The sequence below is a fragment of the Equus przewalskii genome, chromosome 17 (genome assembly GCF_037783145.1).
Source record: "Equus przewalskii isolate Varuska chromosome 17, EquPr2, whole genome shotgun sequence".
Lineage (NCBI taxonomy): Eukaryota > Metazoa > Chordata > Mammalia > Perissodactyla > Equidae > Equus > Equus przewalskii.
The window spans coordinates 21552491-21579264 of NC_091847.1; the positions used below are offsets into that span (position 1 = coordinate 21552491).

The following is a 26774-nucleotide window of genomic DNA, read 5'->3' on the forward strand; positions in this document are numbered from 1 at the left end:
CAGTTTGCATTCCCACCAACAGTGTATGAGGGTTCCTCTTTCTCCACAACCTCTCCAACATTTGTCGTTCTTGGTTTTGGATGTTTTTGCCAATCTAACGGGGGTAAGGTGATATCTTAGTGTAGTTTTGATTTGCATTTCCCTGATGATTAGCGATGATGAACATCTTTTCATGTGTCTATTGGCCATATTCATATCTTCTTTTGAGAAATGTCTGTTCATGTCCTCTGCCCATTTTTTGATCGGGTTGTTTGTTTTTTTGTTGTTAAGCAGTGTGAGTTCTTTGTATATTATGGAGATTAACCCTTTGTCGGATAAGTGGCTTGTACATATTTTTTCCCAATTAGTGAGCTGTTTTTTTGTTTCAATCCGGTTTTCCCTTGCCTTGAAGAAGCTCTTTAGTCTGATGAAGTCCCATTTGTTTATTCTTTCTATTGTTTCCCTCAACTGAGGAGTTACAGTGTCCGAAAAGATTCTTTTGAAACTGATGTCAAAGAGTGTACTGCCTATATTCTCTTCCAAAAGACTTATTGTCTCAGGCCTAATCTTTAGGTCTTTGATCCATTTTGAGTTTATTTTGGTGTGTGGTGAAAAAGAATGGTTAATTTTCAATCTTTTGCATGTGGCTGTCCAGTTTTCCCAGGACCATTTGTTGAAGAGACTTTCTTTTCTCCATTGTAGGCCCTCTGCTCCTTTGTCGAAGATTAGCTGTCCATAGATGTGTGGTTTTATCTCTGGGCTTTCAATTCTGTTCCATTGATCTGTGGACCTGTTTTTGTACCAGTACCATGCTGTTTTGATCACTGTAGCTTTGTAGTATGTTTTGAAATCGGGGATTGTGATTCCGCCGGCTTTGTTTTTCTTGCTCAGGATTGCTTTAGCAATTCGCGGTCTTTTGTTGCCCCATATGAATTTAGGATTGTTTGTTCAATTTCTGTGAAGAATGTTCTTGGGATTCTGATTGGGATAGCATTGAATCTGTATATTGCTTTAGGTAGTATGGACATTTTAACTATGTTTATTCTTCCAATCCATGTGCAAGGAATGTTTTTCCATCTCTTTATGTCATCGCCTATTTCTTTCAAGAAAGTCTTGTAGTTTTCATTGTATAGATCCTTCACTTCCTTGGTTAAGTTTATCCCAAGGTATTTTATTCTTTTCGTTGCGATTGTGAATGGGATAGAGTTCTTGAGTTCTTTTTCTGTTAGTTTATTGTTAGTGTATAGAAATGCTACTGATTTATGCACGTTAATTTTATACCCTGCTACTTTGCTGTAGTTGTTGATTATTTCTAATAGTTTTTCTGTGGATTCTTTGGGGTTTTCTATGTATAAGATCATGTCGTCTGCAAACAACGAGAGTTTTACTTCTTCGTTACCTATTTGGATTCCTTTTATTTCTTTTTCCTGCCGAATTGCTCTGGCCAGCACCTCCAGAACTATGTTGAATAGGAGTGGTGAAAGTGGGCACTCTTGTCTTGTTCCTGTCCTCAGAGGGATGGCTTTCAGCTTTTGTCCATTGAGTATGATGTTGGCTGTGGGTCTATCATATATGGCCTTTATTATGTTGAGGTACTTTCCTTCTATACCCATTTTACTGAGGGTTTTTATCATAAATGGGTGTTGGATCTTGTCGAATGCTTTCTCTGCATCTATTGAGATGATCATGTGGTTTTTGGTTTTCATTTTGTTGATGTAGTGTATCACGTTGATTGACTTGCGGATGTTGAACCATCCCTGTGTCCCTGGTATAAATCCCACTTGATCATGGTGTATAATCTTTTTGATGTATTGCTGTAATGGGTTTGCCAAAATTTTGTTGAGGATTTTTGCATCTATGTTCATCAGTGATATCGGCCTGTAGTTCTCCTTCTTTGTGTTGTCCTTGTCAGGTTTGGGGATCAGAGTGATGTTGGCTTCATAGAATGTATTAGGGAGTTCTCCATCTTTCTCAATTTTCTGGAACAGTTTGAGGAGAATAGGTATTAAGTCTTCTTTGAATGTTTGGTAGAATTCTCCAGAGAAGCCGTCTGGTCCTGGACTCTTGTTTTTGGGGAGGTTTTTGATTACCGTTTCTATTTCCTTACTTGTGATTGGTCTATTCAGATTCTCCATTTCTTCCTGATTCAGTTTGGGGAGATTGTAGGAGTCTAGGAATTTGTCCATTTCTTCCAGGTTGTTCAATTTGTTGGCATATAGTTTTTCATAGTATTCTCTTATGATCTCTTGTATTTCATTGGTATCTGTTGTGATTTCTCCTCTGTCATTCCTGATTTTATTAATTTGCGATTTCTCTCTTCTTTTCTTGGTGAGTCTGGCTAGGGGTTTGTCAATTTTGTTAATTCTTTCGAAGAACCAACTCTTTGTTTCATTGATCCTTTCTATTGTCTTTTTTGTTTCAATATCGTTTATTTCTGCTCTTATTTTTATTATTTCCCTCCTTCTACTGACTCTGGGCCTTGTTTGTTCTTCTTTTTCTAGTTCTGTTAGGTGTCGTTTGAGGTTGCTTACGTGAGCTTTTTCTTGTTTAGTGAGGTGAGCCTGTATTGCGATGAATTTCCCTCTTAGGACTGCTTTTGCTGCCTCCCAAATGATTTGGTATGTCGTGTTCTCATTTTCATTTGTCTCCAGATAATATTTGATTTCTTCTTTAATTTCTTCAATGATCCATTGTTTGTTGAGAAGCGTGTTGTTTAGTCTCCACATTTTTGCACCTTTCTCTGCTTTTTTCTTGTAGTTGATTTCTAGTTTAATAGCGTTATGATCAGAAAAGATGCTTGATATTATTTCAACTCTCTTGTATTTATTGATGTTTGCTTTGGTTCCCAAAATATGGTCAATCCTTGAGAATGTTCCATGTGCACTTGAGAAGAATGTGTAACCTGCTGTTTTTGGATGAAGTGTTCTATATATATCTATTAAGTCCATCTGGTCTAATTTTTCATTTAATTCTATTATTTCCTTGTTGATTTTCTGTCTGGATGTTCTGTCCATTGGTGTTAATGGTGTGTTGAGGTCCCCTACTATTATTGTATTGTTGTTGATGTCTTCTTTTAGTTCTATTAAGAGTTGCTTTACAAATTTTGGTGCTCCTGTGTTGGGTGCGTATATATTTATAAGAGTTATGTCTTCTTGGTGGAGAGTCCCTTTTATCATTATATACTGTCCCTCTTTGTCTTTCTTTATCTGTTTTGCTTTGAAATCTACCTTGTCTGATATTAGTATAGCGACACCTGCTTTCTTTTGTTCATTATTAGCTTGGAGTATTGTTCTCCATCCCTTCACTCTGAGTCTGTGTTTGTCTTTGGGGCTGAGGTGTGTTTCCTGGAGGCAGCATATTGTTGGATCTTGTTCTTTGATCCATCCTGCCACTCTGTGTCTTTTGATTGGGGAGTTCAATCCATTTACATTTAGAGTGATTATTGAGACGTGGGGGCCTACCACTACCATTTTGTGTCTTGTTTTCCGGTTTTCTTCAGTTTCCTTTGTTTCTCGTCCCATGGTTTAATCTGTTCTGCTGTAGAGCTGCTACTCTCTGTTGTTGTCCTTCTACTTATCTCCTCTGCTCTTGGTTTTGTAGCCCCTTTCCTTTTTTGGATTTTTCAGGAATGAGGGTTTTCCTGAGGATTTCCTGAAGAGGAGGTTTTGTGACAATGAACTCCCTTAATTTTTGTTTATCTGGGAAAGTTTTTATTTCTCCATCGTATTTGAAGGATATTTTCGCTGGGTAGAGAATTCTCGGCTGTAGGTTTTTGTCCTTCAGATTTTTGAATATATCATTCCACTCTCTTCTAGCCTGTAAAGTTTCTGCTGAGAAATCTGCTGATAGCCTGATGGGGGTTCCTTTGTAGGTTAGTTTCTTTTGCCTGGCTGTCCTTAATATTTTCTCCTTGTCGTTGACTTTTGCTAGCTTCACTACTATATGCCGTGGAGTTGGTCTTCTTGCATTGATAAAGTTTGGAGATCTATTGGCTTCTGTCACCTGAAGATCCATCTCCCTCACCAGATTTGGGAAGTTCTCAGCCATTATTTCTTTGAATAGGTTTTCTGCCCCTTTCTCCTTCTCTTCTCCCTCTGGTATACCTATAATCCTTACGTTGCATCTCCTAATTGTGTCTGATAATTCTCGGAGAGTTTCTTCATTTCTTTTAAGTCTTGCTTCTCTCTCCTCCTCTGCCTGCAACAATTCTATATTGCCATCTTCCAAATTGCTAATTCTTTCCTCCATATTATCGGCCCTACTGTTCAGAGCATCTAGATTTTTCTTAATCTCCTCTATTGTGTTCTTCATTTCCAATATTTCTGTTTGGTTCTTCTTTATCGTATCAAACTCTTTTGTGACATAGCTCCTGAACTCGTTGAGTTGTCGGTCAGAATTCTCTCTTAACTCAGTGAGTATTTTAATGATGGCTGTTTTGAAGTCATCATCATTTAGGTTATATATCTCATTTTCTTTGGGATTGTTTTCTGTGTATTTGTTACTTTCTTTTTGTTCTGGAGATTTAATGTATTTTTTCATATTGCTTGATGATGTTGATTTGTGCCTCCGCATGGAGATAGAGTTTAGTTGCTCCTTTCACTTGTTTCAGCTGCTGCGGTGGGGGGAGCAGCTGTTTATACTTCACCAACCAGGAACCCTGTCCGTAGTTGCTAACTGGGCCTGGGCCCCTCTTCGTAGCCACAGTGGCCCTTTGGATTCCCTCCTCTGCCGTGGGGGCCGTCACGGGGGGCTTCAGGCTGCAGGTGCCTGCTGTTGTTGCCCACCTAGATGCGCTCTCTCCTTGGGGTCTGCAACGGTGTTATGGGCTTTTCCAGCGGCCAGGGGTGGGATCACTTATATTTGTCGCTCCGTTGCTGTCGGCACCCACCAAATCTCACTTGTCCTCTATGGGTCGCAGAAGAGCTATTGGCATCTTCTACAGTCTGTGGTTAGTACACCTAGCTATGCTGCTTTTGCCCTGGGGTCTTCCAGCCTTGTGGCTGGCGGCTGGGTGCCTTCTACTGGTGCTGTGCATAGGCTTTCCCTAAGGCTTCTGTGAGCCTGTAGGGTTTCCCCCTAGGCTACTAAGCTGGGTCTCTGGAACTCTCTCCAGCCCCAGTCCTCTCCGAGATCTCCGGCAATCCCTAGCCTCACCGGGCGGGCAACGGCAGCTGGGGGTTGCCCCGCCCTCTGGGCTTCTGTCCGGGCCTCTGCCGGGAGCCCTGAAGGCTGGGCGTGGCCCCTCTGCTAATGGCAGACAGAGAGTTTTGTCTGCTGCCTGGCGGAGCTCCGGCGCTTCCCCTCCGGGTCGCCGAACCGGCCTTTGAAAGTTCCCCCGCCCCGGTCCTCTCCGAGATCTCCGGCAATCCCTAGTCCCACGGGGAGGGCAACGGCAGCTGGGGGGCGCCCCGCCCTCTGGGCTTCTCTCCGGGCCTCTGCCGGGAGCCCTGAAGTGCTCAGCGTGGCCCCTCTGCTAACGGCAGACAGAGAGTTTTGTCTGCTGCCTGGCGGAGCTCCGGCGCTTCCCCACCGGGTCGCCGGACCGGCCTTTGAAAGTTCCCCCGCCCCGGTCCTCTCCGAGATCTCCGGCAATCCCTAGTCCCACGGGGCGGGCAACGGCAGCTGGGAGACCTCCGTGCCCTACGTGTCTCTCTCTGGGACCCTCCGGGCGCCCCGAGCACCAGGCTGGGTCTCCCCGCCAATGGCGGGGAGAGACTCTCCCCACGGGCTCAGGTGTGCAACTCCAAAGTTTCCCTCTGCGTTTAGGAGTAATTGCGGGGGCTTTAAGTAGGGTTCTGGTCACCTGTTTCCACCGTCGCTCCTCTGTTGTGTTCTCGCTCCTGCCCTAGATGTGTGTGGATCCTCTGGGGGCGTCCGTTGGAAGAAAGCGGCTTGCGGGTACTAGGCTGCCCGTCGGGGTCGGAGAGTTTTCACCTATTTCCACATCCTCCTGGAGGAAAGTCCGTCCGCCTTCCGATGTATAGTCGCGTGGGTGTCTCAGACGTCCTGAGATGCTGTCTGGATATCCTTTGTCAAGCGATAAGTGTCCAAATAATTGTAGACTCGAAGGGCGAGAGACAAAGAGGACTACTCACGGCGCCATCTTGGAATTCTCCCCCTTCCTCTTTTTTTAAACATACACCAAGCATTGTACTAGGCTTTGCATTACAGAAATGAATAAAACACACAAGACTTTCATAGAGATCATAGTTTAGGTAAAAACACAACCATGCACATAGAACTCAAATAGTGAAAGGCGTAAATGAAAGGGAGTGATGGAGGTGGTGGTAGGAGTGTTTAATGTGAGCTTACTATGGCGATGAGTAACCAATTTCAGCTTTCTAAATGAGCATACGATGTTATCTACTACTTTTTTCCTCCTTCTTATAATGCTTTTTAAAAAGAGAAGTCATAATTGGGCCGGCCCGGTGGCGCAGCGGTTAAGTTCGCACGTTCCTCTTCGGCAGCCCAGGGTTCACAGGTTTGGATTCTGGGTGCGGACCTATGCACTGCTGGCAAGCCATGCTGTGGCAGGTGTCCCACGTATAAAGTAGAGGAAGATGGGCACAGATCTTAGCTCAGGGCCAGTCTTCCTCAGCGAAAAGAGGAGGATTGGTGGCAGATGTTAGCTCAGGGCTAATCTTCCTCAAAAAAAAAAAAAAAAAGTAGAAGTCATAATTGTATTGAGATGTATTACATAAGAGAGTGAAAAGAATAGGAAGTCACTTTCCTACTCCCACTGTAAATTACACCTCCTTTTAGTTCTGTTAGTGGTTTTTATTAATGTTTTTATTTATTAGCTCTAGACAGTATTGTCTACCACTCTAAATGATAGTCTTGTTCCTCTTCTCCCTCTCTCAATCTCCCAATTATTATTTGTTGTTAATTTTATATCATCAAAGTATTTGCATTTTGTTTTTGTGACTGTAATTTCTTTTTTCTTTATTTATAGATCAATTCTAAAAATTTTGAACCTGGAAATACTTATAATGTCATTATATAAGCACTTAGTCTAGAACAAAGTAGAATGGCCTCACAGAGAATGAAATGTAATCCTATGTACATTAAAACTTTACCAATTGAAAATTTTCCACGTGTCAAATTCTAGTGGATTCTCTTTTAGTTTTTTTAGTTTCCTTCTCTTCCTCTGAGGCCCGTTCAATTCTATTGTTTCTTCGAGTTCATGGGTTTCTTTTTCCTTTGGTTAGGCCTGTGGTGTTCAAAGTGAGACATCCCCATTAAAAAGGGTGCACAAGATAATTTTGGGGAATGTCAGAATATGTTAGGAATTAAATTATCTGTTAATTTTATCTGATTATTTTAAGTTTTTATTTTGAAATGCTTTATAATATATGTAAATATATTAGTATAATAATATGTTAGTTTAAATAAACATATACTGAGAGCATATGTTCAAATGGTTTTTTCTCATAAAGACATGTCTTACAACAAAGGTTGGAGTTCACTGAGTTCACAATACCTCATTGATTAATTTTCAGTATAGGCTGGCAAAACTTTCAAGTATTTGCTGTCTGAAAATGTCCTTTATTCAGCTTGCATTCCTGAATAAATTTGAGTATGGAATTGTAAGTTCAAGATTTTTTTCTCTTATAAACCTTAAAAGCATTCAGTTTTCACTGTGATTTGTTCCTTTGTAGATAACATGGGAAATTTTAGGATTTTTTTCTTTTTTGTGGAACTCTGGTTTTCCAGGATGTAGCGTAGGTATAGATCTTTTTTCAGTAAGCCTTCTTAGCGCTTGGTGAGGCCTGTCTATGAACTCGTGGCTTCCTTCACATCTTGGAAATAGTCTTCTGGTTTTTTCTCTTTAAATATCTCTATTATTCCTGTTTTTATCCCCTTAAGGAGCACTTATTAGGGTGAATATTGGATCTCTTCAGTTAGATCTCTCGGTCCCTAACTTCTCTTATTTCCTACGTTCTTTGTGTTTTTAGTCTGTCTCTTCAGAAGTAGTCTTTATCTTTTATTTTTCACTTATGCCTCTGTTATAACCATTTTTTTATTCTTGCCAATTGAATTTATCATTTATATTTTTAATTAACAAGAATTCTTGTTTTTCTGACTGCTTTTTCAAAGCAGGGTATTTTTGTTTTATTCAAGCATACTTTATGATTTTTTTTTTTTTTTTTAAAGATTGGTGCCTGAGCTAACATCTGTTGCCAGTCTTGGTTTTTGTCTTCTTCTTCTTCTCCTCTAAACCCCCCAGTACATAGTTGCATATTCTAGTTGTGAGTGCCTCTGGTTGTGCTATGTGGGACACCACCTCAGCATGGCCTGATGAGCAGTGCCATGTCTGCGCCCAGGATATGAACCCTGGGACGCCAAAGCAGAGCGTGTGAACTTAACCACTTGGCCACGGGACCGGCCCCGAAAAATTTTTTTTAAGTGTACCATTCTGTCTACTGAATCGTCTCCATTTCTACTAGGGTTGTTTTGTTTTGTTTTCCATTTTTGGATCTTCTCCCAAATGTCTGTGGTCTTTGGTTTTCCCTTAATACTTTGGGATGAAGAACTAAGTTGCCAAGTGATGGTATCTGGCTGGCATGGTTTTCTCAGAAATTGTGTAGGTACGTCTGTTCCTCAGCAGGCCTCTTTTGAATGGGAAGGCTATGGATGTGTTCAGTGTAAGTGGGCCGTGTTTCAACATGGTAACTCTCTGTAGGTTGTGTGGGTGGATTGGGAACCCCTACTCATGCCAAAGTAAAGAGGGCTTTATTTTGTGTGTTAGAGTGCTTTAATGTCTAATTTCTCTTAGGAATTATCTCCTCTCTCTATCCCAGCTCTAATGTCTCTTATTCAGAGTCAATCCAATCTGTGTCCTGTTTGTTTCTCAGGCACTGACACTCTCAAAGGAATGTACCCAGACAGGTGGCCCACTTCCTTTAGAGGGCACTTCTTGGGCTTTGGCATGATGGCAAAAGCCACAACTGCCAACATTGGGAGCGAGGAGGGCCCCAGCTGTCTCAGCCAGCCCAAATACTGTTTCTAAAATAATTAACCAGATGATCGCCACTTGGCCTTTTCCTACCCTTTGTGTTTGATAAAAGGTTGGTTCTTTGACCGTCCTTCAAAGAGCTGTAAATACCTCTAGTATCTTGGATTGTGGTTTTCTCCCTTAATTTCTCTGCAAAGCTGTTCCCATCTGATTGATTTCTCTGCTAATTTGTTCCCATTTATCTGCCTTGAATTTCTCAAAATTTCTGATCCACCAACATCACCCTTTCTTATTTCCCAGCCATGGTATGGCTTCGTTCTTCTGTGAAAATTTTCTGTCATCTCATTGGTATATTGGGAAATAAAAGAGACAGATAAATGTGCTCACTTCACTGCCTTGAAGCATGTGCTGTTTTCAGAGTTCCGTCTTGGGTGCAATATCTGATCCAGGCATCTAGAAATTAGAAAATTGATAGAAAGCTATATATCTGTCACATGAGTTTGGAAGAGGATGTGAATCCCCTTTGTTTTGGGTTTTTTAAACCAGGCATTTTTTTTTTTCTGTTGCCAACATAAATTATTTAAGAATTTAATGTATAAGCTTAGGCTCAGAGACAGGCTTTGCCAAATTTCAGCATTATCATCTTGGGCAGGTTACATAGCCTTTGTGCGCTCTAGTTTAATCATCTGTAACATTGGCAAAGGCAGTTATTACCTTCCTCATAGAGTGATTTTGGGAGTCAAATTGCATACATACTTAAGCCTGCCTTATAGAAAATCTTTACAAATATCTGCTCTTGGTATTGTTAAATTGTTTCTATTCAGGAAAAAGCTAGTTATACATTTTAGACAGCCCCTTTTTCCTTACAGAACAGATAAGTTTCTGCAAAGTTGGCCATGAAGTGGATTATTTTACAATAAATTTTCACAATGATTCTCTTTATAATACTGAAGATGCATTTGCAGAGAAAAATCCCTCTGTTATATGAGTTGAAAGCTTTTGGTGAAGGGCTCACTGGAATCAGTAGCAAGCACACTTGCAGGGTTTTAGTTTCTAGAGATTCTTGTTCCTTCTTAGGAAGCACCTGCTGGAATAATAGAGTTCTTTGCATGATTAGACTCATACGAAGCCAATAAATAACACTTACCTGATTGTGTCATTTTTCTGTGTCTGTGCGCTTCTGTAAAGTTACAATAAATGTGATGTATATTTTTATGGTCTTTTTGAATATGTTTATAATCCTGCCCCCACACTGGTATCTCAAAATCTTAAGTTGTGTAAAACCCCAACTTATGCTTACATGAATCCCCTTTATTGCTGAGTTAAGTCTGTTTTCTAAACTGCAAACTTTGATAACATCTATAATTCCTCAAAATCTTGTCACTTATACCTCTGCTATTCTGACTTCTTATATCTTAAGATAGTTTTACCTGTTTTAAAGCTTTGTATGAATGGAAACCATGCAGCATGTCTGGCTTTTTTGGCTTAGCATTATGCCTATGAGATTGATCCATGTTGCTTGTTGTAATAGTGTTCATTTTCATTGCTGTATAGTATTCCAGTGTATGAGTGTACCACAGTTTAACCATTGTATTGATGGACATTTGGATTGTTTTTAGTTTTGGACTATCACAAGTGCTTATTTTCATATTTATATCTAGAGTCCATCTATGAAGATGCTTGTACACGTCTTTTGATGAACATATGAATGTCTGCTATTGGCTGTATACCCAGAAGTGAAATGATGAGTTGTAAGGTATTCATTTGTTTAGCTTTAATAGATATTGCCAGTAGTTTCCCAAAGTTGTTATACTGATTTGTGCTTTCCTTCTCAGTGTAATTTTAGAGATTAGTTCTCCATATCTGCCAACATTTCTTGTATTGTCTTTTTAAATTTTAGCTATTCTGTTGCTTGAGTAGTGGTATCACATTGTTGTCTTAATGTGTTTGTATGATGACTAATGAAGTTGAACGTGCTTTCTTATATTTATTGACCTTTGGATATCCTCCTCTTTTCTTTTTATGTAATATTTAAGTTTTTGACCAATTTTTCTGTTGCATTGCTTGCATTTTTTATAATAATTTGTAGGAATTCTCTGTATATTCCGGATATAAATCCTGATCAGATACCTGTATTGCAGATATCTTCTACCCTGTGTCCTGCTTAAGAAATGTTTGCCTACCTCAGAGTTATAAAGATATTCTCCCATTTTTTCCCCCCAAAAGCTTTCTTGCTTTACTTTCATATTTATTCTGCAGTGTATCTGGAATTGATCATTGTATATGATGTGAGTGAAGATTTTATTTTTCTATGATTATTCATTTGACCCAGCACTTTTTTTTTTTTTTTTTTGAGGAAGATTGGCCCTGAGCTAACATCTGTGTCCCTCTTCCTCTACTTTATATGTGGGATGCCTGCCACAGCATGGCTTGATAAGGGGTGCATAGATCTGCACCCAGGATCCAAACCAGTAAACCCTGGGCTGCCAAAGCAGAGCACACAAACTTAACCACTACGCAAGCACACAAACTTAACCACTAAGCCGCCAGGCCAGCCCAACCCAGCACCATTTGTTAAAAGACCATCCTTTGTGTACTGCACTTCATCATTAACCTTTATCATAAATGAACTGGCTATATATATGTGCATTTGTTTCTGGACTCTTTATTTTTTTCCTTTGATCAGTTTTTCTATTCTTTCACCAATACCACTCTTTCTTAATTTCAATGGCTACATTTTAAGTCTTGATATTTTATAATACGTACATCGTATACATTCGTGCGTCACTTAAGGACTGTAATATGTTTGGAGAAATGCGTTATTAGGTGATTTTGTCATTGTTTGAACATTACAGAGTGTACTTACAAACCTAGATGGTATAGTCCACTACACACCTAAGCTATATGGTACTAACTTTATGGAACCACCATCGTATATGTGGTCTGTCATTGACTGAATCATTGTTATGTGCTGTGTGACTGTATTTAAGTCTTGATTATCACATACTTGGTGTACTTATAGTTCTTCAGCTTTGTTATTCTTCAAGATTGTTTTGGGTGTTCTTGATCCTTTTGCATTTCCATGTAAATTTTAGAATTTACCTGTCGATTTCCACAAAAAAGCACTGTTAGAATTTTGATTGTGATTGCATCGAATTTATATCTTAATCTGGGGAGAATTCTTCACAAGATTGATTTTTCCATTTCATGGACATAGTGTATTCCTCCATTAGTTTAGCTTATCTTTACTGTCACTCAATACCACTTTCTAGCTTTCAGTGTAGAGATTGTGAGCATCCTTAATTAGATTTACTTCTAGGAGAAGTGAGTTTTTAAATACTATTAATGGTATCCTTTAAAATTTCCTGTTTGTTGCTAACACAGAAATATAATGGATTTCCTAATGTTTACATTTATTTTACTTTTATTGAGTTTTACATTATATTCAATTGTAAACACTTTCCAGAATTACTCTCACTTCATCATTCCTTTGTTCTAACTTCTTTATCAATCTCTTCAACAGTAAGAAATGGAGCGATTATAGCATTTTCTGGAAAATTTGACATTAACCTTTTTAAAAATTATTATTTTCTGTGACATTAATTTGAATTTTTGACTGGTACGGCACACCAAAGTTAAAATATTCTTAGTAATTTCAGTCCTATTTAAGCAAAACTAGAATTCAAAACTTGAACCTCAGCAAATGTCGTAACTAAGCTGGCATGAGAACAAGGAAATGAACGTAAACAATCAAAATACTTGTTTAACCTGTAGAGGATATATAAATCTATTTAAACTCTAATTTTAAAATATTTTATATGCCAGCTATGAGTTTAGTGCATGTGGAGTCTTTTCAGAATATTACAGAAATATCTTGACTAAAGAGATGGGCTATCATAGTCTCTGGTATACTGTTACACAATTTTAAAACAAAATTATCCGTTATAAAAGATCATTTGTTAAAATTAGGAAGATGGAGTGACTGACTCGATTGCATATATTTGGGAGAGCATTCTCTGTAAAAACATAGCCCTCAATTTAAAAACTTTCATATTTATGTATTATGTAATTTTAGGAAATTATAAACTGCTTTAACAGCAGTTACAAGATAGCAGAGCATTTTCACTTAGGTGCTTCAGCTATTACCAAACACTCCCCTGGAGAGGGTCCCTAGAGACTATCAGGCCAGCCAGATTTACCAAGTCTAGCTGTTAAGTGTGGTAGGCAGACTCTCAGATCTCTGCCTGTCCTGCCGTTGTGTGTCCCCCTCTCCCTCTACTGTGCGTTTTTGTATGTTGACCTTGTATAAAGCAACCTGGACAAAATTACTTGTTAATTCTGTTAGTTTGTACACAATCATGTTATCTGTGAACGTGATCATTTTCTTTTTTCTTTCCGATTCTTATGCTTTTTATTTTTCTTGCCTTAAGGTACTGGCTAGGACTTCCAGGGCAATGTTGAATGAAAGTGCTGACAGTGGTCTGTCTTGTCTCATCTCACTCACTGTAGGGCTGTGGGTGTGGGTGTGTGTTTTAAGACACTTTTTGTAAAATTAAGGAAGTTCTCTCTTATTCCCAGTTTGTAAAGAGTTTTTCTCCTGAATGGATGTTTTGAATTTTATCAAAAGGTTTTTCTGCATCTGTCAAGGTGATCTGTTCTCCTCCTCCTTATTATAATAGGGTAAATTACATTGATAGATTCTGATGTTAATCACCCTTGCATTACTCAAATAAAACTCCATTGGTCATGAAGTGGTATACTTTTTATGCAGTCCTAGCTTTGACTTGCTATTAGTTTGCTTAGGATTTTTACATCTGTGTTTATGAGAGAGATTTTCCTTTTTTGTAATGTGCTTACCAGATTTTGTTATAAAAGTTACACTCATTTCATCAAACAAGCTGCGAAATTTGGTTTTATCTTCCCTTCTGTGGAAGAGCTTCTGCAGTGAAGCCATCTGTGTAAGTTTTCCTTGTGGGAGGGTTTTTAATAACTAATTGTTTTAATCACATAAGACTATTTATGATTTTTCTCCTTTATATTATGTGTCAGTTCTGGAAGTCTTATGTTTTTCAAGTAATTTTCTCATTTCTTCTGAATTATCAATTAGACTCGTGTAACATTTTCATGAGAGCCTCATTATCTTTTAGGGCTTCATTTTTGGTGTTGTAAATTTGTATTCTCTTTCTCTTCCCTTGATTAATCTGACTAAAGCTATCAGTTTTGTTATTTTTCCCAAAGAGCTAGCTTTTGGCTTTGTATTTTCTCTCTTGTACATTTTTCCCTAGTTACTGGTTTCTGCTCATGCCTTTATTATTTCTTCTACTTTCATTGGGTTCGACTTATTTTTTTCTAGCTTCTTTAGATGGAAGCTTAAGTCATTGATTTTCAGTCTTCCTTTTCTGGTGTAGTCATGAAAGGCTATAAATTTACCAAGTACTGGTATAGCCATATCTCACAAGTTTGGAAATTCCTTATCTTTAATGTTGTTCAGTTCAAAATACTTTGTAATTTCCATTGTAATTTCATTTTTCACCCCTGATTTAGAAAGCTATTGTTTAATTTCTGGGGACTTAGATATTTTCTGGTTATCTTTTGCTTACTGAATATTTTTTTCTTTTTTGAGAAAGATTAGCCCTGAGCTAACTGCTGCCAATCCTCTTCTTTTTGCTGAGGGAGGCTGGCCCTGAGCTAACATCCATGCCCATCTTCCTCTACTTTATATGTGGGATACCTACCACAGCATGGCCTGCCACGTGGTGCCGTGTCCGCACCCGGGATCCAAACCGGCGAACCCCGGGTGGCCAAAGTGGAACTCAAGAACTTAACTGCTACGCCAACAGGCCGGCCCCTTGCTTATTGATTTTTAAGTTAATTCTGCTGTGATTAAGGTTCATCCTCCGAATGATTTCAACGACCTGAAATTTGTTTGCAAGGCTTTCTTTATCCTGCACCAAAATGGCTAGTTTTGGTAAATGTTTTCTGTGCAGTTGAGAAGAATTTGCATTCTTTTGCTGTTAGTGCCACGTTATGTGTATATACATGTATATTTCATTAAGGTTGTTCTTTCACTTATTGAGTGACTGGAGTTAAAGTCTCCCACAATGATTTTTGAAACCAATCCTATTGCATACAGACACATTTAGAATTATGTTTTCACAATTGGCTTTTTTTCTCAGTTTATTATTTTCTTTTTTCCCTCTCCTAACGCTTCTTGCTTTAAGGTCTGTTTTGTCTGATCATAGTATAGTTGTACCTGTTTTGTTTTGGATAGAATTTGTAAGGTATATATTTTCCCTTCATTTTAACTTAAACCTTGTTATACCCTTATATTTAAGTCTTCTCCAAACAGCAAATAGTTACTTTTTTTTTCCTCACACAGATTTCCATAATGTTAACACAATATTAGACCCCATGTTAAGGAGCAATTACATTTAAACACCTTGTTATTGTATTAACTAATATAACAATATTAAACTTATCAAAACCAAGAAATTAACATTGGTATAATACTGTTAACTAACTGAAGAATTGAACCAGATTTTTACCAGTTTTTCCTCTGCTGTCTTTTTACTGTTCCAACATCTGACATTGCACTTAGTTGTTATGTCTTCAGGTATTTATTTATTTAATCCAGGCTGATAATTGTAGTATGTAACCTATTTACATATAGTGTAATTATATATAATCATTATCTATCATTGTACTATTTTTCAATAGTTTTTCTCCCCCTTTTTTTGTTTCTCTATTATATTTTTAGTTATGCTATCTCACATTTATTTTAGTGGTTACCCTAGTGATTAGAGTATGCTTCATTGACTTATTACAACTAGTACCAGTACTTATGCTTGCTGCTTCCCCATTTAGAACACTTTTTATTCCATTTTCTCCCCATGGCTTTTACATTATTCTTGTCACGCATTTTAATTGTACATATATTTAAGCCCCACGAAACGTTACTATTGTTTTGTTGACCAATTTTGGAAAATTCTTAGTTATTTATCTTTTCAAGCGTTGCGAGTCCACCCACACATATGGTAGGCTTTCACTGTCTCCCATTCATCCTAGGTTGTTTTTGCATTTTCGGTAATATTTTTTTCTGCGTTGGTGAAAATATCTTTTATTGACCTTTTAAAAAGTTTTCTAGTCCTATCTTTTGTTGTTTAGTCTGCTGTTAAACTTACATATTAAGGGAGCTGGCCTGGTGGCATAGTGGTTAAGATTATGCATTCCACTTCAGCAGCCCAGGGTTTGTGGGTTCAGATCTCATGTGTAGACCTACACTCCACTCATCAAGCCATGCTGTGGCAGCATTCCGCATACAAAATAGAGGAAGATTGGCACAGATGTTAGCACAGGGCCACTCTTCCTCAGCAAAGCAAACAAACAAAAAAACTTTACATATTAAGTTGTTGATTTCAATTATTTTCCAGTTCTAGAATTTCCGCTTGCTTCTTTCTTAAGGAATTCTTGATACAAGTCTATTTTTCATCTATTTTTTTCCATCTTTTTCTATTACAACATATTCATCACAGTTATTTTAAAGTTCTTGTCTGAAAGTTCTGTAGGTCTGTGTCTGTTACCTGTTTTTGTTTTCTCCTACTTTTCAGTCATATGCATCTGTCTTTTTGGCAGCCTGGTAATTATTAATTGAATACTAGCCATTATGAGAATATTAAAGGCTCTAGATGATATCTTCTTTCATAGAGGATCCATCCTTTCCTCTCTTAGATATAAGGCGTAGGGACCGATCACTTTGAGCTAGTCAGAGACTGAAGTGAATTAAGGCTATTTGTATATTTGGTTTGTCCTTCTTGTATAGCCTAGCTTTCCAGGCCTTCCAAATGAGAACCTGGTGTTTTTACTCAGCCCCTCTCTTTCGCGGATCCTGAACTCTAATCCTTGTCTCCTCAGCAATATGAGATATCTGAACACTTTGCTTTCTTCTTGGCTTCCTGCTCCATGCTGGGTCTGCATTTGGCAGAAATCTTAAAGGGCACTTTTCATCAGGATCTTAGCCCCTCAGGTATCCTATTTTTATCTCCTACCTCACCAGGCCAACAAAATCTTTGCTGATACTTCTACCCCTTGGCAGTGGCCCTCAGCCCGGGCAAAGCCTGGATTCTCGCTCTGCACTGTGGCTAAAATCAGCAAATACTCGTAGAGAAAAAAGTAGCTGTAGTCTATCAGCTTACCTTTAGATGATTCCCTCTTCTCTGGAATCTTGGGACCTCCCGTCCTGATTGCTTGAGCATTTCTAGTTGCCATTAAACAAATAGTTATTTTATTTTTATCCAAGTTTTTCTACTTCACAGCAGAAGTTAGTTCACCTACCAGTGTTCCATCGTACTCAGAAGCAAGACCGCATGACAGCCTTTAAGTACTTTTTATACACGTTATTTGTCTTGGTTATTCCCACCCATATCACTTCTGCACAAATTATTTACTTCCAAGGTCACCTGTGAAGTTTTCCTTGCTATACGTCTGTTCTAGTACTTACTTTGTGCGAAGTGTAACCACTTATATGTATATTATTTCGTGTTGTCCAACCGTAGGGAAATGAGGTACTGGAATCCTTTAATGGAAAAAAGGAAAGTCCCAATGTCTGTAAGGTTACAGAATCCATGACAGGAGAGTGATTCACATTAGTCTCACTATAGAACCCTTGCTTTTCAAATCTCTGCTGTAGTTTATGGTTTTCCTATCATTTGCTTTCTTCCTTTAGAATCCAGCTCAAGGGCTTTCTTCAGGACAGCCTTCCTGTTCTGAAAAGGCTTCATTTACTGTGTACATTCCTCTATTATTGTATTGAAAGTATCCTAGCAGGTGTCTCTCCTACTATCTTATGGTCTTCTCTAGAGTCAGGACTATATATTATTCATGTTTGTGCTTCAAGGTCCCTTAGAGTGCACAATATATCTAAGCGTGTAATAAATGTTTATTGCACTCCCATGAAGTCGTCATATGCTTAATTCAAAGAGATTTAATAAAGATATGATGCATGTATTGTTAACTGTTTTATCACCTTTATAAACATTTATTACAGTCTAATTATTCCTGATAACAGTCTTAGCAAAACTGTTGAATATTATATATGTGTTACATATTAACTCATTTCCTTTCATTATGTAATCATAGTCATAATTTGTATAAAATTGCTTTGATCTCAGTATTTTCAGTTATAACTTTATGAAGCAGTTCAGATAACTTTTAGCAAAAATATCCTAGTATTTCACAGTTTTAGAGTGATTTACATTTTGTTAGTTGAAGAATTAATAAACAAAAATGCTATATGATTAACATCCAGGTTAAGCTAGCTCCTAGAAGACTTGAGCTGAGTTCAGATGACAGTAGAAAAGAAGTATCCCATAAACATGCTGGGTACATGGTTATGAATGGATAGAATTTTAATAATATTCTTCAGACAGTGATTTAAAACAACTGCTTTGCTGGATAATTTATATATTCCATTGGTCTGGAAGCTCAATAGTTAGCATACTGGGAGTATTGCAGTTCAAGACAAATGTTAAAAAACCTTAATAGTTTTTCTTTTGAGAGTCATTAAAAATCTGTTTAAGTACTTAATTCTCTAATCTGGCTAATTTAGACTCAATAGTTACAGAAGAAACTTTATAATTACTTCCATTACTTTTTTGTTTGTTTGTTTGGCACATTGAGTTTTGGTTTAGTTTTCTTTTTTTCCCCCCAAGTTTTATTGAGAAATGATTGACATACATCACTCAGTTTGAGGTGTGCAGCACCATGGTTCGATTTACGTATACTGTGAAATGATTACCACAATAGGTTCAACTAACATTCCTCTTCTCAAATAGATACAATCAAAAGAAAAGAAAGAAAAAAGAAGAAAAAAAACTTTTTCTTGTGATGAGCACTCGTAGGATTTACTCTTTTAATAACTTTCCTGTATATCATACAGCAGTGTTAGCTATGCTCATCATGTTGTACATTGCATCCCTAGTAGTTCTTTATCTTGTAAGTGGAAGTTTATACCTTTTGACCACCTTCTTTCAAATCTCCAGCCCCTACCTGTAGTAACCACAAGTCTGATCTCTTTTTCTATGAGTTTGGTTTTTTTTCCATTTTAGATTCCATGTATAAGTGAAATATCTCAGTATTTTTCTCTTATCTGACTTGTTTCACTTAGCATAATGCCTTCAAGGTCCAAATGGTAGGATTTCCTCATTTCTTATGGTGAATAATATCCTGTTGTATATGTATACCACAACTTCTCTGTCCGTTTGTCTATCTGTGGCCACTGAGGGGGTTTCTGTGTCATGGCTGTTGTAAGTAATGCTGCAATGAACATGGGGTGCAGATATCTTTTCGAGTTAATGTTTAAGTTATCTTTGGATATGTTCCCAGAAGTTGCTGGATCATGCGGTAGTTCTGTTTTTAAGTTTTTGAGGATCCTCCATACTGTGGATCTATTACTTCCATTACTTTTTAATCACAAAAGAAAGATTTTTATGTAGTACATATGGACACGTATGTGCCTGTACTTTTTTTTTAATGAGGTAAAATTCATTAACAAAATTCACCATTTTAGCAGTTTTAAAGTGTACAATTCAGTGGTATTTAGAACATTCACGGTGTTGTACAACCAGCACCAGTATCTAGTTCCAGAACATTTTATTAATTCAGAGGGAAACCCCATACCCATTGAGCACTCACACCCCATTTCCCTCTCCCTATAGCCCGTGGCAACCACTAATCTTTCTCTTTTTATGTATCTGCCTATTCTGTATATTTTATGTAAGTGAAATCATATGATGTGTCGCCTTTTGTGTCTGGCTTTTATCACTTAGCATGATATGTTGAGGTTCATCCATGTTGTAGCATATATTAGTACTTCATTACTTTTTATGGCTACATAATATTCCGTTGTGTGGAGATGCCACATTTTATTTATCCATTTATCTGTTGATGGTCTTTTGGATTGTCCATCTGTGAATTGATTATTAACCAGTAACATTTGGGCTATTGTGAGTAGTGCTGCTGTGAATATTGTTATACAAGTTTTTGTTTGAACACTTGTTTTTTTGATTATTTTGGATATATACTTAGTAGAAAAGCTGGATCATGTGGTAATTCTATGTTTCACTTTTTGAGGAACTTCCAAACTGTTTTCCACAGTGGCTGAACCATTTTACATGTCCACCAGCAATATACAGAGTTTTCAATTTCTCTTCATCCTGCCAACACTAGTACTTTTCTGTTATTTTTTGTTATAGCCATCCTAGTGACTATTTTTTCCTCGTCTTTGGTTTTCATCATTTTTGCTGTAATGTGTCTGTGGATCTCTTTGCACTTATCCATTTAGAGTTAGTTGAGTTTCCTAAATGTGTATATATTACTGATTTTCAATAAATTTGGGGAAGTTTTCAGCCATTATTTCTTCAAATGTTTTTTTCTGCTCGTTTTGTCTCTCCTCTCCTTTTAGTATGCCCATTATATATGTGTCAGTCGGCTTACTGGTGTCCCACATTTCTCTGAGGCTCTGTTTGTTTTTCTTCATCCTTTTATCTCTACATTAGATAATCTCTATTGATCTCTCAGCAGGTTTAATAATTTTTTTTTTACCAGTTCATATCTGCTGTATAGGAACATAGTTCCTTATGTGAATTTTTCATTTCAGTTGTACTTTCTTACTCCAGAATTTCCTTTTTTAAAAAAAATAATTTTTACTTCTTTATGGATATTCTTTATTTTTTGTGACATTGTCAACATACCTTCCTCTACTTATTTAATCATGATTTTTCTTTAGTTCTTTAGGCATATTTACAGTGGCTACTTTGAAGGCATTGTTTGTTCAACCCAGCATCTTCTTGCAATCAGACGTTTCTAATACCTCCTTTTTGCCTGTTGCTTGGGTCATACTTTGCATGCTTATAATTTTTTGTTCAAAACTGGACATTTTATATTTTGTAGAAATTCTTGGAGCTAATTTCTCCCTTCCGGTGTTTGTTATTGTTTCTTGCTTATTTAGTGACTGGCAGAGTTATTTTAGTGGAGTCAATTTTCCTGTCCTTCCACCCCCTCCTCCCCTTACACACACACACACACACACACACACACACACTCTCTCTCTCTCTCTCTCTCTCTCTCTCTCTCTCGCTCGCTCGCTCGCTCGCTCTTAAGCCTCTGATGCTGCTCCTCAGGGACACAGTCTTGGGTTTTCCCAGTTACCCTGGGATGGCAGTCGTTTCGGCAGGGCTCTCTTTGACTGCCTCCTTCCTTGACCACATACAACTGTTAAGGTCCACTAATCTAGTGCTAATTGCTCTGTTGTTTTCAGCATTCCTTGATGCAGTAATTGATCCACAGACTGAACTAATCAAAATTTGAGTTCCTTTGGAGTGATAATTTCCTAACTTAGTGCTTGATTCGTTTCTGACCCTAGGCAGGCCCCTCCCAGCTGTTTGCCTTCTTGTTCTCTCTGGCAAACAAACCAGCCTTTAGTTTATGCTTTATGCCCAATAATTTCTCCAGTCTCCTTTCAGTTGCCTTTTACCAGGACCTGCACTGTTTTTTTAGAGCACCCTTGTCCATTCCCTTACAAATGAAGCCAGTATTTCTCTAGGAAGAGATTTGGAGCTGTTTTATGCCCCCCTTTGCCACATAGGCAGTATCATCAAATCAGGTCTCTAGAATATGGAGTGGGGACAATGATGCATTTCTCTCTTAGTGATATCTCTGCTCTAGGAGCTGAGCACTTAGTGGAATGGGAGAAGAGGGGAACGGTACCCTTAGATCTTCTTGTCTTGGCTCTCCCAGTGTGGAAAGCTTCATCTTACAAGCTGGAACAATAGCACTTTGTGCCCCACCAGCACCATACCCATGGTATAGCCTATATCCCACCACTGGGGGTTGCATGGAAGAAGGGACGCATCCTTCACCTCCCCTCTTAGCCACATTAGCTTTAGCAATAGGTGGCTGGAGGCAAGATGAGAAATGTTGGCATCCTGCCCCTCCCAGTAAGATAGAACCCTGAGCCCGCTGGGCAAAGAGGGAGCCCTGTGCTCTTGGCTTTACCCGTCTGGAGTGGAGTTTCTGACTCCCTGAGCTGGAAGGATGGAGGGAAGGGCAGGTCCTGGTTCAAACACCACAGATTCTCACGTTTCTTAGAGCACCTAGTAGATTTTCTTGAATACATCTTTCTTCTTTGCTCTGTAGCCCCAGGACCATTTCCAGAGGTAATGGTTGTTCTTTTATAATTTTCACCAGTTTCACTGGAAAGCAAATCCATGGAGCTCCTCAGGCTGTCATGCTGTAAGTTGTTTTTTAATTAATGATTCAGTCTCTTTATTGGTTATAGATCTGTTCAGATTTTCTGTTTCTTCTTGAGTCAGTTTTTATAGTTTGTGTTTTTTAGAAATTCGTCCATTTCTTCCAGGTTATCTAATTTGTTGATGTACAATGTCATAATATTCTCTTATAATCCTTTTTATTTCTGTAAGATTCGTAGTAATAGCCCCACTTTCATTTCTGATTTTAGTCACTTGTGTGTTCTCTCTTTTTCTCTTGAGCAGTCTAGCTAAAGGTGTCCGTTTTGTCGATCTTTTCAAAGAACCAACTTTGTTTTATTTTTTTTCTATTTTTCTGTTCTCTATTTCCTTTCTCTCTGCAAGCTTTGAGTTTAGTTTGCTGTTCTTTTTCTAGATCCTTGAGATGTAAAGTTAGCTTATTGATTTGAGATCTTTCTTTTTTTAGTGTAGATGTTTATATTTACTACACATTTCCCTCTGAATGCCACTTTCATTGCATCCTGTAAATTTTGGTATATTGTTATTTTCTTTTGTCTCAAAGTGAAATTCTGATTTTTCTTGTCATTTCTTTTTTTAAGAATGTGTTTTTTGGGGCCGGCTCTGTGGCCGAGTGGTTAAGTTCACATGCTCCGCTTTGGCATCCCAGGGTTCATATCCTGGGCGTGGACATGGCACCGCTCATCAGGCCATGTTGAGGCGGCGTCCCACATGCCACAACTAGAAGGACCTGCAACTGGGACATACAGCTATGTACAGGGTGTGTGTGTGGGGGGGGGGGGGGGTGGTGTTGGGGAGATAAAGCAGGAAAAAAAAAAATGTGTTTTTTAATTTCCACATACTGGTGAATTTTCCAGTTTCCCTTCTGTTATTGATTTCTAGTTTCATTCCATTCCAGAGAAACACTTTGTATAATTTCAATCTTATAAAGTTTATTAGAGACTTGTTTTGTGGCCTATCGTATGGTCTAAATGGAGAATGTTCCATGTGCATTTGAAAAGAAAGTATATTCTGCTGTTGACAGGTGAATCTCTGTTAGGTTTAGTTATTTTGTTCAAGTCCTCTATTTCTTTATTAATCTTCTTGATTGTTCAATGGATTATTGAAAGTTGGGTATTGCTGTCTCCAGCTATTACTGTAGAACTGTCTATTTTTCTCCAGTTTTGTTGGTTTTTGCTTGATATAATTTGGAGCTCTGTTGGTTGGTGCATGTATGTTTATAATTATGTCTTGATTCCTTTTATCAATATGTAATGTCCTTCTTTGTCTCCTGTAACAATTGTTTTTATCCTTCCTTCCTTTTTTTCTTTCATTTTTTTATTGAGTTCATAATAGTTTACATCATTGTAAAATTTCAGTTGTACATTATTTCTTGTCTGTCACCACCTAAGTGCTCCCCTCACCCCCTGTGCCCACCCCTCATCCCCCTTCCCCTGGTAACCACTGAACTGTTTTCTTTGTCCATGTGTTTGTTTATATTCCACATATGAGTGAAGTCATATGGTGTTTATCTTTCTCAATCTGACTTATTTCACTTAGCATAATACCTTCCAGATCCATCCATGTTGTTGCAAATGGGATGATTTTGTCTTTTTTCTGTGGCTGAGTGCTATTCCATTGTACCACATCTTCTTTATCCAATCATCAGTCAATGGGCACTTGGGTTGCTTCCATGTCTTGGCTATTGTGAATAGTGCTGCAATGAAGATAGGGGTACAAATGTTACTTTGGATTGTTGACTTCAAGTTGTTTGGGTAGATATCCAGTAATGGGATAGCTGGGTTATATGGTAGTTCTATTTTAGTTCTTTGAGGAATCTCCATACTGTTTTCCATAGTGGCTGCACCAGTTTGCAGTCCCACCAGCAGTGTATGAGGGTTCTCTTTTCTCCACACCCTCACCAACATTTATTTTTAGTCTTAGTTATTATAGCCATTTTAACAGGTGTAAGGTGGTATCTTACTGTAGATTTGATTTGCATTTCACTGATGCTTAGTGATGTTGAGCATCTTTTCTTGTACTTATTGGCCATCTATATATCTTCTTTGGAAAAATATCTCTTCATATCCTCTGCTCATTTTTTGATTAGGCTGTTTTTTTGTTCTTGTTCAGTTGTGTGAGTTTCTTATATATTATGGAGATTAACCCCTTGTCGGATATATAATTTGCAAATATTTTATCCCAATTGGTGGCTTGTCTTTTTGTTTTGATCCTTCTTGTAACAGTTTTCGACTAAAGTCTATTTTGTCTTATATTAGTAGCCACCCAACTCTCTTTTGGCTATTTGCATAGAATATCTTTTTTCCACCTTTTCACTTTCAACTGATGTTTGATTTCCATATATATATGGAGACAAAAAAAGCCCCACAGCTTTTCTAGTCTTGTAGAGTTTGGCTCTCTGTTGGGGCACTCCTTCACTGCTTAGCCAGGCCATTTACGATTCTGCTTTTTGCTTCTTTCTGCTTGCTTGGCGCCCAAAGATCCACCAGAGTTGATAGCTTAGGGTCTTCTCACATATTTTCCAAGCATGTGTTTGGCCCCAGGTATGTACATGGCCTTCTAGTTTCCCCTGTATATGTGGGAGCTTTTCAAAGCCCTTTTCCCCCAAATATATTTCTCAGCTTGTTTCTTCCCAGGCTTTCCTTTCTGGCTATTGCTCGCCCCATCTCTTATCCCTCGCTCCAGGCAGCTGCAGCTAATATGCTGCCGTTAGATGCTTTTGACAACTGCTGCCCCCCAGAATGCTGCTTCTACCCTAGGGATGCTCCACAGCAGGTGAAGCAAAGGTAGGCCCTTGACCTGATTCTTCAGAGAGTTACCAGACTGGACAGAGCATGCAACCACAATTATTTTAGAATAAATCCATGTAGCTCCCTCTGGTCCCAGCAGCCTGCGTCAGCAATGTGGGCTGATGTCAACTCTGCTGCTGCTGAATTGGAGAGGGGGCCATGGTGAGTGAGTATCTTAAAACGCCACAACTCTTACTCCCTGCAATTCAGCAGCTGCATTCTTCATTTAGCATTCTCCTGGTTGTATGTTTTTGATTCACTTCTGGGTTATGAAAAAGTTTTTGCCATCTTATTCATTGCTTTTGTGGAAGGATGGAGTTTTGGAGTTCTCCACTTTGCCATTTTTGGTGATGTCTATGTCCTTTATTACATATCTGTGAACTTCTATCCATATGGTTTAGGGATTCACAGATAGTAAGAATGTGAAGAAATTCATTGATATAACAAATTCAGGATACAGATAACTTCTGGTAGTGAGAGATTTGATGGTGGGAATATATACAAGGATGGCAGGAAGATGGTTGTTTGACATATGACTCTTTGTATATTTTTTGAATATTTGAAATTTTTAATAATGTATATAGTTGTGTGTGTGTTTGACATATAGAACATTAATTCTGGCACTCAGACATTTTGTTAAGCTAGAAAATCACATTCGTGTTTTTTCCAATAACAAGTAGGAGTCTTGCTTTCCTTTAATAAGTAAAACTAGGAAACATCACACTTTAAATTTGTTTACAAAGCAAAATACAGAATATAGAAGAAAGCTTTATTTTGTTAATGTGTATAGATTGATTGTCTTGTATTATTCTCTAGATCTCGTTTTGGTTCTGCTGTCTCTCTGCAAGCTTTTCTGCAAGCACAGCAATAGGAAGTCGTGAATGTAGTTAATTGTCTACTCTCTTTCTCATTTTTTTCCTTTGGAAAAGAAAAAGAATACTGGACATAGCACTGAAATGGACCTTGGGAGATCTTTGTCCATCTTTTAATATTTATCTAACAGTGTAAACTTGGACAGTTTATGTCACTAGTCTAATCCATTTCTCTCTTCTTGGTTCTCCACTGTAAAAGAAGAGTTAGACCAGATAGCTGAGGGCTGTTTCAGCTCTGTAATATCAGGAGACGCAGCATGACTATAAGAAAGAGCATAGACGTTGGAGCCGGTATATTTGTGATCAACCACTTTCTGGTTACTTACAGTTAAAGGAAACCTTTTAACTTGTCATTAATCATTTTCTCATGGTTAAGATGGGATTATTACCACCCGTCTCATAGAGTTGCTGAAGAATAAACAAGGTGTGTCGTCTTCTCAGTGCTCACCAATGCAATCTGCTTCACCAGCATTCTCCATATCTCCATCCCATAATTACATCATTTGAAGAAGCTGGAAAGAAAACAAAAATCTTTGTAACCTTTTATTTAATTTGCTTTTATTTATGAATTACATTGTGTGTTATGCTTGAGGAGGGTAATAGCTCTTGTAGAGCCATTAAAGAACTTTCTCCTCTTTACTCTCCAGAAAATGAAATTTATTTTTTATTTATATATTTTATTAGTATTAAATTAGTAGTGTCTTCTTATAAAAACTCAACTTTAATCTGCAGTGTTTTTCTTTGAGTTACCATCTTCATTGACCTGACATCTCTCAATCTCTGCTACTTGGAAAGTAACATATACACACAAACGCACGCGTAACATATTTTCTGTGGGTTCATTTGAGTATGCAAATAACTATGTTTTTTACTTCTTTTAAGAATAATGACTTGTATT

The 26774-nt window shown here is 38.0% G+C and overlaps 1 protein-coding gene across 9 annotated transcripts in view; it reads left to right on the top strand.

Moving 5' to 3' along the window:
* SPOPL (speckle type BTB/POZ protein like) overlaps positions 1–26774 on the top strand; it is a 79075-nt gene that overhangs the window by 26487 nt on the left and 25814 nt on the right. For 2 of the 9 annotated variants that reach the window (XM_070581257.1, XM_070581260.1), the window contains exon 2: positions 22178–22222. The exons of 6 other annotated variants lie outside the window; for them this stretch is intronic. The gene's annotated coding sequence lies outside the window, so the exon portion shown is untranslated. Of the gene's footprint in view, positions 1–10596; positions 10692–22177; positions 22223–26774 lie in introns of all 9 variants that reach the window. One more of the 9 variants, XM_070581252.1, reaches the window with a different exon arrangement.